The sequence below is a fragment of the Sciurus carolinensis genome, chromosome 17, assembly GCF_902686445.1.
Source record: "Sciurus carolinensis chromosome 17, mSciCar1.2, whole genome shotgun sequence".
In the NCBI taxonomy this organism is placed as follows: Eukaryota; Metazoa; Chordata; class Mammalia; order Rodentia; family Sciuridae; genus Sciurus; species Sciurus carolinensis.
Window position 1 is genome coordinate 24202100 of NC_062229.1, and position 12306 is coordinate 24214405.

The 12306-nt window shown below is 46.7% G+C and overlaps 1 protein-coding gene across 1 annotated transcript in view; it reads left to right on the forward strand.

The window, feature by feature from the left end:
- The window catches only part of Ccdc12 (coiled-coil domain containing 12), a 56481-nt gene extending 53482 nt beyond the window's left edge, over positions 1 to 2999 (forward strand). Inside the window, exon 10 of the mRNA XM_047532375.1 lies at positions 1377 to 2999. The gene's annotated coding sequence lies outside the window, so the exon portion shown is untranslated. The remainder of the gene's footprint in view (positions 1 to 1376) is intronic.
- Positions 3000 to 12306: the final 9307 nt, after the last annotated feature.

The following is a 12306-nucleotide window of genomic DNA, read 5'->3' on the forward strand; positions in this document are numbered from 1 at the left end:
ACTCCTATTTATTAGAAGCAAGTCACGGGGCTGGGGAGATAGCTCAGTCAGTAGAGTGCTTGCGTTGCAAGCATAAGTCCCTGGGTTTGATCCCCAGCACCGCAAAAAAAAAGCAAGTCACTATATCCAGCCCTGTGTCCCTTCCCTCCCCCCTCGTTTTTTTCCTGCAGTGCTGGGACTGGAACCCAGGACTTGGTATGTGTTCTGCACACACTCTTCCACTGAGCCACACCCCAGCCCTGGCTTGAAGGGAGGACTGTCTAAGCATTTGTGGACATATTTTAAAACTACCATATCTCTAGTTGCATCATAATAAAATTATAGAACACAGAGACCAAAAACAGATCTTAAAATCAAAGAGCACAGCTATATCTTTCAAGGAGCAACACAGCAGCAGATGTCTCAGCCACAGCCAGTGTTCACACACATGACACCTCCTGGTATCACTGTTAACGAATGAAAGAAAATTACTAACCTAGGGTTCCACACCCAGAGAAATCTCTTACAAGATGTGTTTAGACAGACAAAAGCAAGGATTTTGTCACCAGCAGACTTTCTTCACTAACAGAAAATCTATCTTAGGGTAATGAAAATGTTCTAAAAGCGATTGTGATATGGTTGTACAAATCTCTGAATACGCTGGAATCCATTTAATTGCACACTTTAAATGAGTGAATTGTATGATTTGTATATTATCTCTCAAGCTGTTTTTTTAAAAAATGAAACAAATAAGGTTTCTTCTTAAAAAGAAAAAAATTCTTAAGGATGTCTTCACACCAAAGGGATAACAGTCCCAGATGGACTGTCTAAAATATAAGAAGGAATGAAGAAAAAGAAGATATAAATTTAAATAGGCATTGGTCTGGCCAGGCACAGTGGCGCACACCTGTAATCCCAGCAGCTCGGGAGTTTGAGGCAGGAGGATCACAAATTCAAAGCCAACCTCCATAACTTCAGTGAGGTCCTAAGCAATTCAGTGATACTTACTCTGTCTCTAAATAAAATACAAAAATGGGCTAGGGATGTGGCCCAGTAGTTAAGCGCCCCTGGGTTCAATCCCCAGTACCAAAAAAAAAAAAAAAAAAGAGAGATATTGATCGTATAAATAAAAATAAGTTGTAATGATCATGGAGGGGAGGCGATTGGGGCTGCAGCCTCTAGGAAGCTTACACAAAAGTACTGGCATTGCAGCTCAGTGGTTGAGTGCTTGCCTGGTGTGTGTGAGGCCCTGGGTTCCATCCCCAGCACCGCAAACAAACAAACAAAAACCATGCAGGAAGAGGGTCCCAAGACTGTGGTGCACAGGTGGATTAACATTTTTAAGGTAACCTAAAAGGAACAGAATAGACTAAACTTTTTTTTTTTTTTTTTTTTAGGAAAGAAAATGGATGAGAAAAAAGTAATAATCCAAAAGAACGCAAAGACACAAAAGGCAGGATGAATGTAAATGAATTCAAAGACATCAGTAATTAGTTAATTACCAAGCTTTTAAAGCTCAATTTGATACCAGTCAAAAGAGAACCTAAACCTAAGCAGCAAGATTGAAAGCGAAGGGACAGAGAAAGCTCTATGAAGCACAGAATCCTCAAAAGAAAGCACAGGTGGCCAGGGCTTTGTGAGGCAAGGGAGACTTTCAGACAGAAGTGTTCTTAGCTACACTGGAGGGCTGGGGCCTCACCTGCATTGCAGGGCAGTGATAAATGATGTGACCACCTTGGAAGTGTTGAGCATGTGCAGACTAGGGGAGGCCCAGGAACGCTTGTAAGAGCATCGCTCATGATACCACGCACAAAATCAAAACAGCATGTGGTCATAAATACACTGGCTCTTAACAGTGGAATAGTGTGTACCGTGAAATGAGCTATAACCATGTGCAACATGGGTAGATCTTGAAGGAGGCAAGACATGAAAGAAATAGCGTGTGAGCCATTTGTGTGATGCTCTCCAACTGGCAGAGTGAGATAAAAACACTCTAAGGATACAGGCGTGTAAAGTGGATTCCACAGAAAAGCAAGGTGGTGGCTGCCAGCCTCTGGCCAAGTCAGCTCTGGAGAGGGGCCCTGAGGTGTTGATAATATTCTTTTTCTTGGCTTGAGTGATGGAAATTTATTTACTCTCAAACACAATCATTTTCATATACTCATATATACTATATATCATATCCAGATTTTTCTTTCCTTTTTTTTTTAAGAGCAGTTGTACTACGTCTGCTGTTTAACTACAGTGGTCTACAAGCCACATATAAAAACTCATTCCTATAGAGGAATGAGTCACTTTTCATCAGCAGTAGATACCAGAAAAAGTCTTAATTGCTAAGGAAATGTAATTGTCAGTCTACTCAGTTGTCATAAATAAGAGCAAAGATACTTATGGGCTGTTTACGCTGCACTGATCTTTTTTTAAAATTGTCAATGGATCTTTGTTTGATATATGTATGTATGTATTTATTTATATGTGGTGCTGAGGATCAAACCCAGTGCCTCACACATGGCAGGCAAGTGCTAGAACCACAGAGCCACAACCCCAGCCTGATCTTTTCTTTCTTTTATTTTTGTTTTTATTATTTTTAGATATACATGACAGTAGAATGTAATTTGACATTATACATACATGGTAGTATAACTTTCCACTCCTGTGGCTATACATGATGTAGAGTTACACTGGTCATATAGTCATATATGAACACAGGAAAATTATGTCTGATTCATTCTATCTTTTCTATTCCCATCCCCCCTCCCTTCCCTTCATCCCCTTTGTCTAATCCAATGAACTTCTATTCTCCCCTCCCCACCTTATTTTGAGTCAGTATCCACATATCAAAGAGAACAGTCGGCCTTTGGTTTTTGGGGATTGACTTATATCGCTTAGCATGATAAAGTCTCCAGTTGCATCCATTTACTGGCAAATGCAATAATTTCTTATGGTTGAGTAATATTCCATTGTGTATATAGGCCACATTTTCTTTATCCATTTATCTGTTGAAGGGTACCTAGGTTTGTTTCAAGCTTTGCGATTGTGAATTGAGTTGCCATGAACATTGATGTGGCAGTGTCACTGTAGTATGCTGATTTTAAGTCCTTTGGGTGTATGTGAAGGAGTGGGATAACTGGGTCAAATGGTGGTTCCACTCTAGGTTTTCTGAGGACTCTCCATACTGCTTTCCAGAGTGGTTGCACCAATTTGCAGTCCCACCAGCAATGTATGAGTGAACCTTTCCCCCCACATCCTCACCAATACTTGTTATTTGTATTCTTGATAATTGCCATTCTAACTGGAGTGAGATGAAGTCTCATTGTAGTTTTAATTTGCATTTCTCTAATTGCTAGAAATGTTGAACATTTGTGATTTATTTGTTGACCGATTATATTTCTCCAGTGAAGTGCCTGTTCAGTTCCTTTGCCCATTTATTGATTGGATTATATGTTTTATTGATGTTAAGTTTTCTGTGTTCTTTATAAATACTGGAGATTAATGCTCTATCTGAGGTGCAGGTAGCAAAGAGTTTTCTCCCATTCTGTAGGCTCTCCACATTCTTGATTGTTTGCTGTGGAGAAGCTTTTTAGTTTGAATCCATCCCATTTGTTGATTCTTGATTTTACTACTTGTGCTTTAGGAGTCTTGTTAAGGAAGTCAGGTCCTAAGCCGCATGATGGAGAGTTGCGCCTCCATCTTCTGTTGGGCTCAGGGTCTCTGGTCTATTTCCTAGGTCCTTGGTCTGCTTTGAGTTGCGTTTTGTGCAGGGTGAGAGATAGGGGTTTAATTTCATTTTGCTATGTATGGATTTCCAGTTTTTCCAGCACCATTTGTTGAAGAGGCTGTCTTTTCTCCAATGTTTATTTATGGTGCCTTCGTCTAGTGTGTCTGCACTGACCTTTGCTGAAAGAACTACTGTAGAAAGAGCCACAGCAAGACCCAGTAGGGAGCAGGCAATGGATATGGGAACCAGTACTACATGTGACAGCTACCTGGAGCCAGGGTCTGAAACAAGGAGGAGTTTATTGTTCTTGGCTTAAGGTGGTACAGTGGGCCACCAGGGACGTGAGTCCCTTCTGCTCCCCAGTTGTCATTCCTAGTTCCCTGTGATGGCATCTGCCCTGCCTCAGGTTCAAGCTGCAGGAGAAGGGCAGAGAGCAGGCCAGCCAAAGAAGCCATGGCTTTGCATCCCATCCACCAGGCTTCCTTTACTTCTGATTGGCCATTGCTGTCACAGAACCATCAGAGCTGCAAAGACCTGTGGGGAATAAGGGCATTTTAAGGCAAGCACGTTGTCACTGTGACTAAGATTGAGGTTCTACAGGAAAGGAGGAAGGGCAGGGCTGGGGATATAGCTCAGTTGGTAGAGTGCTTGCCTCGCATGCACAAGGCCCTGGGTTCCATCGCCAGCACCACCAAAAAAAAAAAAAAAAAAAAAAGGGAGGAAGAGTATAGGATACTAGCTGGGAAAGCAGGCAGCAGTGCCTGCTCAAGGATGCAGGGAGAAATGGGGAGCAAAGGGGTGTGTGTTGGAAAGATTGATAAAACTGATGAATGACTAGCAAGACTAACAAAAAGGAGAAGACCTGGGGCTGGGGCTGGGGCTCAGTGGGGGAGCGCTTGCCTAGCATGTGTGAGGAACTGGGTTTGATCCCTGGCACCACGTAAAAATAAATAAGATAAAGATCCATCAACAACTAAACAATGTAAATTTAAAAAAAAAAGAAGACAGGACGTTGTACTACACATACATCAAGAGGGCAGAGTATAAAACTGCCACACCTCGCCCAAGATGGGATAGGAAATTTGAAGAGCCCTGTAACTGTTAAGGAAAATGGATTTATAACTTTAAAATACCCTGAGTAAAAATCTCTAAGCCCAAGTGTTTCACTGCAGAACCGATGGCTCTAATGTAGTTCCTGTCAAAACCCCCCAAGACTTTTTCTGGATATAGATAAGATTATTCTAAAATGTACCTGGAGAGGCAGAGGGTCTAATAGTTAAACCAATTTTTATCTAGAAGAATAAAGCAGAAGGAATCATCATCCCATTTCAAGACTAACTATACAGTGCAGAAGTCAAGACTGGTATTGGACAGGCAGACAGATCAATGCAAAAGAATACCCAAGCCCAGCCAGCTGAAATTTGGCAAACGTGCAAAACAAATTCAATAGGGGAAAGATAGTCTTTTCAACAAATGGTGCTGGAGTAATTGGAATCGATGAGTAAAACATAAATGCATAAACCTCTGGCCTTATGTAAAATTGAAGTATGACAAATTTAAAAGTAAAACCTCAAGCCACGAAACTTTTAGAAGAAAACAAAGGAGAGGGTGTGGTGGTGCAGAGCTATAATCTCAGCTACTGGGGAGGCTAAGGCAGGAGGATTGCAAATTTGAGGCCAGCTTGAGCAACTCAGGGAGACCCCATCTCAAAAAATGGAAAGGGAGGGCTGGGGAGATAGCTCAGTTGGTAGAGTGCTTACCTTGCATGCACAAGGCCCTGGGTTTGATCCCCAGCACCACAAAGAAAGAAAGGGCTGGGGGTGTGGCTCAGTGGCAGGGCACCCTGGGTTCAATTCCCAGTGCTACAAAAGAGAAGAGAACAAAGGAGAAAACCTTCAAAAGCGTAATCCATAAAGGAAAATTGATGAGCTCGACTTAAAAGCTTTTGCTCAACAAAGACCCTATTTAGAGAATGAAAAGAAAAGGTACAGAGTGAAAAAAATTTGCAAACCACATATCTTATAAAGAACTTACATGTAGACTACATAAGGACATGCAAATTAAGATCACAGTTTAATTACATGCCTATTTATACAGCTAAAATAAAGAGTGATAATAGCAAATGGTGACAAGAATGTGGAAAGAAAGACCTCTTGCTGGGCATGTAAAATGGTATGACCACTCTGGGAAATACTGTGGCAGTTTCTTTAAAAAAATTTTAAAAACTTGCAGGCATATAGGCACACACCTGTAATTCCAGCGTCTCAGGAGGCTGAGGCAGAAGGATCTCAAGTTTGAGTCCAGCCTCAACAAATGAGGCCTTATGTGACTTAGCAAGGCCCTGTTTCAAAATAAATTTTAAAAGGGCTGGGGATGTGGCTGAGTGGTAAAGCACTCCTGTGTTCAACCCCCAGTACTGGTCACCGCTCCAAAAAATGCTTATCATATAACCTGTCAGTTCATATTTCTGTATTTTTATCTAGAGAAAAACAGATGTTTACACAAAAACATGAGCAGAAATGTTTATAGCAGCTTTATTTGTAGTTGCCATAAGCTAGGGAGAAAATGTCCTTCATTAGGTAACTGGTACATCCTCATCAGGAACTACTAGTCAGCAACGAAAAGGAACCAAGTATTGATAGATACAATAGTTTGAATGGATCTCAAGACCATTGTACTGAGTGAAAAAAAGACGGGTATCAAATGGTCACATACTGTATATACAGATCCTATTTCTTTGACATTCTTGAAATGACAAAATTACAGAAATGGAGATGACTAATGGTTGGCCAGGGGTGAGGGATAGTGGGGATCAGGTGTGACCATGAAGTGAAGGAAGCAGCAAGGAGATCTGGGAGCAGTTATGGTGATAGAATAGCTCCGTGTCTTGGTTGTGGTGGTGGTTACATCAGTCTGCTTTCCTGATCAAGTGGAACTGAACCATACATACACACTCCCACGTCAAACTCCTGCTTTGACACTGTCCTGTAGCAATGGAACATGTGCCGTGGGTGAAACGGTGAATATTACACAGGCCCTCTCTGTGCTTTGACTTCCTGTGAATCTATATTGCAAAATAAAGATTTAAAAAATATAGACAGCAAGCAAAGAAGCTGATAAGATGGGTTTTACTGTGTGTGTGTGTGTGTGTGTGTGTGTGTGTGTGTGTGTGTGCTTTGCTACAGATCAAACCCAGAACCCCATGAATGCCAGGCAAGTACTCTGCCCGGAGCTATATCACCAACCCTTGAATCTTAAATGTCCCCTAAAGGCCCATGTGCTGAAGGCTGGTACCCAGCCTGTGGTACTGTTGGGATGTGGAACCTTTGAGAGGGGGGTCTAGAGGGAGAGAGGGAGGCCATTAGGGGCTTGCCCTGAAAGGAGAGACTGGAGCCATGACCCTTCCTCTTCTCATTTCCCAGCTGAAATGAGCAGTTTGCTTGCCATGATACTCTGCCTTGCCACAAGCCCAGAGCAACAGTGCTAACCACTCATAGACTGTGACCTCTGAAGCTATGATCCAAAAAAACCTTAACCTCTTTTTAAGGTGATTATCTCAGGTATTTTGTTACAATAACAACTGACTAAAACAACACATTAAAAAGGTATTTTTGTTATTGTTGTTGTAGTGTTGGGGATTGAACCCAGGGTCTTTTGCTTGCAAGGCAAGCACTCTACCAACTGAGCTATCTCCCCAGCCCCCCAAAAAAGTGTAGTTTTAAAGTATGTGTTTAAGACAGAACAGACTTTGAGTCCTGAATCACAAGTTGGGATAGTTCAAAGTGAGTTACAGTAGGTCCTGGGCCTGGCTAGAGAGAGAGGTGAGTAGGGGCTCCAGGCCCCAGCAGCCTCTTTGTCATAGGGCTTGAGGAGATGGACCGGTGAGTGGCAGTGCCCAGCTCTGTGGTTGGAGTTCTTGTGTGCCTGCTGCTGTCCATCTCACAGGGTGCTTCAAGACAACCCCAAACAGCCTCCCTATATTCCAAGTCCCTCCTGCTTGGAATTCTCCAAGACATCTGGCTTCTTCATTTGGGGAGTGATGTCAGTCCTGAGATATTTTTTAAAAAACTTTTTAGTTGTAGATGGACACAATACCTGTATTTTATATTTTTGTGGTGCTGAGGGTCAAACCCAGTGCCTCCCACGTGCCAGGCAAGCGCTGTACCACTGAGCCACAACCCCAGCTCGGAGATCTTAATAGCATCACTCCCCCTCCCCAGCAGAGGACAGAATGGCCTGTTGGATCCAAGACTCAGGCTTGGAGGGTCAGAAGGAAGCATCAAGAAGGCTGGTAGGAAGGAATTTGGGGTCTAGCTCAGTGGTCGAGCGCTGCCTTGCATGCACAAAAGGAAGAAGAAGAAGAAATTTACAGGAATGGGCCTCCAGGAGCCAGGTAGGCATCTGCCAGGAGAAGACCTTGTAACCACAGCAAGGAATGGTGGGTTTGGTGGGACCAACCCCTGAAATTAGGAGGGAAAACTCTACCCTCCAGCTGCATGTCCAAGCCCTCCTGAGGACCCTGTGCTGCTGTTCACCGTCTTCAAGGCGCCACTTGCCTGTAGGTGGCGTCTCTACAGGACTCTGAGCCGTGTCCAGGTCCTGCTGCAACCCTGCTCACCTGCAAAGGAGCTTGGGGAGCCAGTCGATTCCCAGGCTTCCCGAGTGCCTGTCTTGTGCTGGAGCTGATGATGCAACTGTGAATCTGATGACAACTCTGCCTTCCAGGAGCTGATCTCCCAGGCAGCCCAGCCGCCTACCTCTGGTCAGTCGGTAAGACTTGCTTCCCCCAGAACCATCTGGCTGAGCATCTAAGAGGCACTAAGCCAGGAGACAGCAGGGACCAGAGTGGCTGCCTTGGCCTTTATTTCCTCGTTTCCCCCACACGGCCGCTGGGGGGCAGCAGGAGACACTCAAGAGGAGCGCGGGTCAGTCGGCACTGCTGGCTCTTCCTTCTCATTGTCCTGGCCGTAGGGTCTTGAGCACAGCACCTCATTCCACAGTGTGAAGCACTCCAATCTCCCGCTGACCTGTGTCCACTGTTAAGCTACTGGTCACCAGAGATGGCTGTCACCTGAAACCGTGAAACACTCCAGTCTCCCACTGACCTGTGTCCAGAGATGACTGTCACCTGAGATGCTGAACAGTGGTGGCATCTCCTGGGGATGGTAGGTTCAGGCTTTCTGGGTGGCCCTCCCAACCCTGAGGACAGGCCCTGTCCTGTTGGGTCACTACAGATCCATCCTCCTTGAGCTGTGGGAGGGCCTGTATCTGTGTTTGGGAAGCATGCATTCAGGGTACTTGGAGACATGGTGCTACTGCAGCCTGGCGGGGACTAACCTGAGGTGGCATACCCTAAACCTGCCCTTAAACACCTGCTACTTGGAACCAAGTTCTTAAGATGCTATTGTTGATCCAGGGCCCCCAGGTGGGGTAGCAGGACTCAACCCCCAGATGGCCTGGATGGGCAGAAGTGTGGATCCACAGAGCACATGGAGGTGCATGCTGGATCCTAGGGCTACTTTTTTCCTGAGTTCAGGCCTGGCTTCGGCCTCTGGCAGCTGTGAGCTGGGCAGAGTTTCCCGGCCAGCCTGCCTCTTCTGTATGTATTTACTGGTTTTCTTTAAATGTTCCCATTACTCAGGCCTCTGGTGGGCACCGAGACAGAAATAAATCCCACAAGGCAGCCCAGCCAGAAGCCGGGAATCCGATTCCCCCTCAAAGACCGGAAGAGGCCCCTGTGCAGAGCATGCCAGACCACAGTGGCCCACACACTCCACATGGCCATGAGTATGGCCACACCCCCATGCATACACATGTACACATGCATACCTTCATACGCGTTTGCCCTGCAGTCTTCATGCACACTGCACATACAAACATTCACGCACATGCTAACATACAGATTTGCTTCATGTTCAGACTGACTTCATGCGTGCACACACACATCCACATATGTCTCAGTGTGCACATGCATGCCTTCATGCACATACTCCCTGATAGGCAGGCACACATCCAGTTGTGACCACACTCTCTGGGGTCCCAACCTCAGCCATCCTCAAGGTCGTGGAAGGTGGAGGATGCAGCCAGCCCTGCACAGCTCAGGAGGAGAGTGGCCTCATGGGAGCACAGACTTAGGGCTGCCAGAGCTTCTGAATTTTTAAGAGAAGCTGGAAAGCTGAATTTTTATGTGAAATATCCTGATTTTTAAATGTTGGCTCAAGATGTTGAAAATACTGTGAGGGCCAAACCAAACATGCCTGTGAGCCAAATTCCACCCACAGGCGGCATTCGCAGACCACGGGTCCACACACAGTCACACACACACACACACACGAATAGACACACATGTACACAGAGACGCATACAAACAAAAATAGACACACTGGTACACACACAGTCATATACAGACACACAAGATACGGGTGATAAAAATGTGGACATATACAGACACATAAATACACATGGATGCACATGCAAACACACCAATGAGGTATACATACAAATAGAACCACAGACACAAACACATTGAAACCAACACATGGCACTGTCTTGCTGAGCTTGTAAGTGAGCTTGTTGGGGGCTGGTAGTGTGATACTTGGCCTTCAGGCGAGGATGAGAGTGGGGTCCATGCCAACATTATCTCCTGACTTACAAATGCTGGAAGATGCTGGGATGAGGTGTTTGGGGCTGACGAAAGCATAGCGTGGCAGGTAGAGAGGGTCTCCTATGCTAGGCCCTAGGAGGGGCAAGACTGGATCCATAGGGGCTGAGAAGAGGGCTTGGGGTGGCCAAGAACTCATCCTCCAGCCCAGCTGTGACCCCTCCTCCCTGTCACTGGGAAGCAAAGCTAGCAGGTACCCCAGGGGCCCATCTGCAGAGCTCCCCACCAGAGCCAAGACCATGTCCCCAACCCCAGTGGTTCTGTTTACTCATCATGCTGGCAGACCTGGCTGGAACCCACAAGACCTTGCACTCAGTGTCCCCAAAATCCAAGGCTGAGATTAGGGGCAGGGCTTGAAGATGTATAGTACATGAAGGACCATGACAAGGCCCCATAACCTCTCCCTTCCCCTCCCCCGTGGATGGAAAACCAAGGCCAGGAAGACAGACTGAGGTCTTCTGCCTCCTGACCCTGTCTCTTTTCCTTGCCTGCTGAGTCATCTTGGGGGTGATGGACCCCAACCCCTGGATCAGAATCCACACCCCCTCCTCTTGGTCTCCACTGCCTGTTGGCTGTGATGCTGAAGAAGGAGGGAGCCTGGGTTTGTCCTTGACTTGGAGCCTGAGAGTCTCAAATCTGCCCAAGGGAAGGGTTGGGTTCCTGACCAGGCAGGTAAAACCTAGCCTGGAGGCTCAGGAAGAGTAGGTGGCATGCCCTGGATCACATAGCATATACCCTGAGCCAGCCTGGTTCAGGCCCCTGCTAGGCTCTGAAGCCCCGTCCTCCTCCATCCTCCTGTCTGCTGGGACCAGCCCTCAGCCAAGGCTTGTTTCAGTAGGCCATGGTAGGCCGGGTCTTTAGCTGACTCTAGGAGAGTTGTGCATGAGCTGCACCAAGTCCCATATCCAAAACACTCAAGTGGTCTCCCCAGCTAGACCACTTTAGACCACTTTAGACCTTTTTTTTTAATTTTGGTACTGGGATTGAACCCAGGGGTTCAATTTTACTACTGAGCTATATCTCCAATCTCCCCCATCCCTTTCTTTTAACTTTGAGATAGGGCCTTGCTAAGTTGCTGAGGCTGGTCTCAAACTTGCAATCCTCCTGCCTTGGTCTCCCAAGCAGCTGGGATTGCAGCATGTACCTCTGTGCGCAATGCTGACCTCTCTTCTAAATACCTAGAGCAGAGCCAGGATCCTCTCAGAGCCCCAGGGCATGCCTCTCCTAAACCTCCAAAGAACTCAGCCCCCTTCTCCTCTCTCTACGGTCCCTCTGTTCAACTCCCCAGGTGAGGACTGAAGAGCGTGGACTATCACACTGTGCCCTCTAGGCTGGACGGGGCCCTTCTCAGTCCTTGTTTGATGGGCTTGCAAGTGTGAGGATGGGCAGACCCCTCTTTTGATGTCTCTGGATCCCCAAGACCGCATTCTGAACTGAGAACCATGAACTCCCTCAGTACCCCCTTGGGGCTGGGTATGTGTCCAGGGCTACCTGGGGATCCCCTGAAGGTGCTTTCCTTCTAGGGCCTTCAGGGATCCTTCTCTTGACCTGAGCAGGGGGAGATGGGCCAGAGAGGAGCAGGGCTGTCCACATGCCCAAGACAGGTGAGAGCTGGACTGGCCACCTCTCTGGGCAGATTTGGAGTCCAGAGAAATCTGTGAGGTCCCAGACTCTGTACCAAGGGGCTGAGGTGTGAGGGTCTCTGTAACCTCCTCCCTGCCTGCCTACCACTCGGCTCTGCTGGTGTTTACGTGTTCCTTGTGGCTTGGCTGAGCTGTGGGGCCTTGAAGGGAGAAGTGACCACCTGGCTCCAGCCACTGCTCAAGGCAAACAGGGTCCTGATGGTGTGCCAGGCCTGCCGAGGGCTCCCACTTCCTCTGCCAACACCTGGACAGACTAAGTGGGGCTCAGAGGCCTCTCCGAGTAAAGGCCAGCCAGGCCCCAGGGG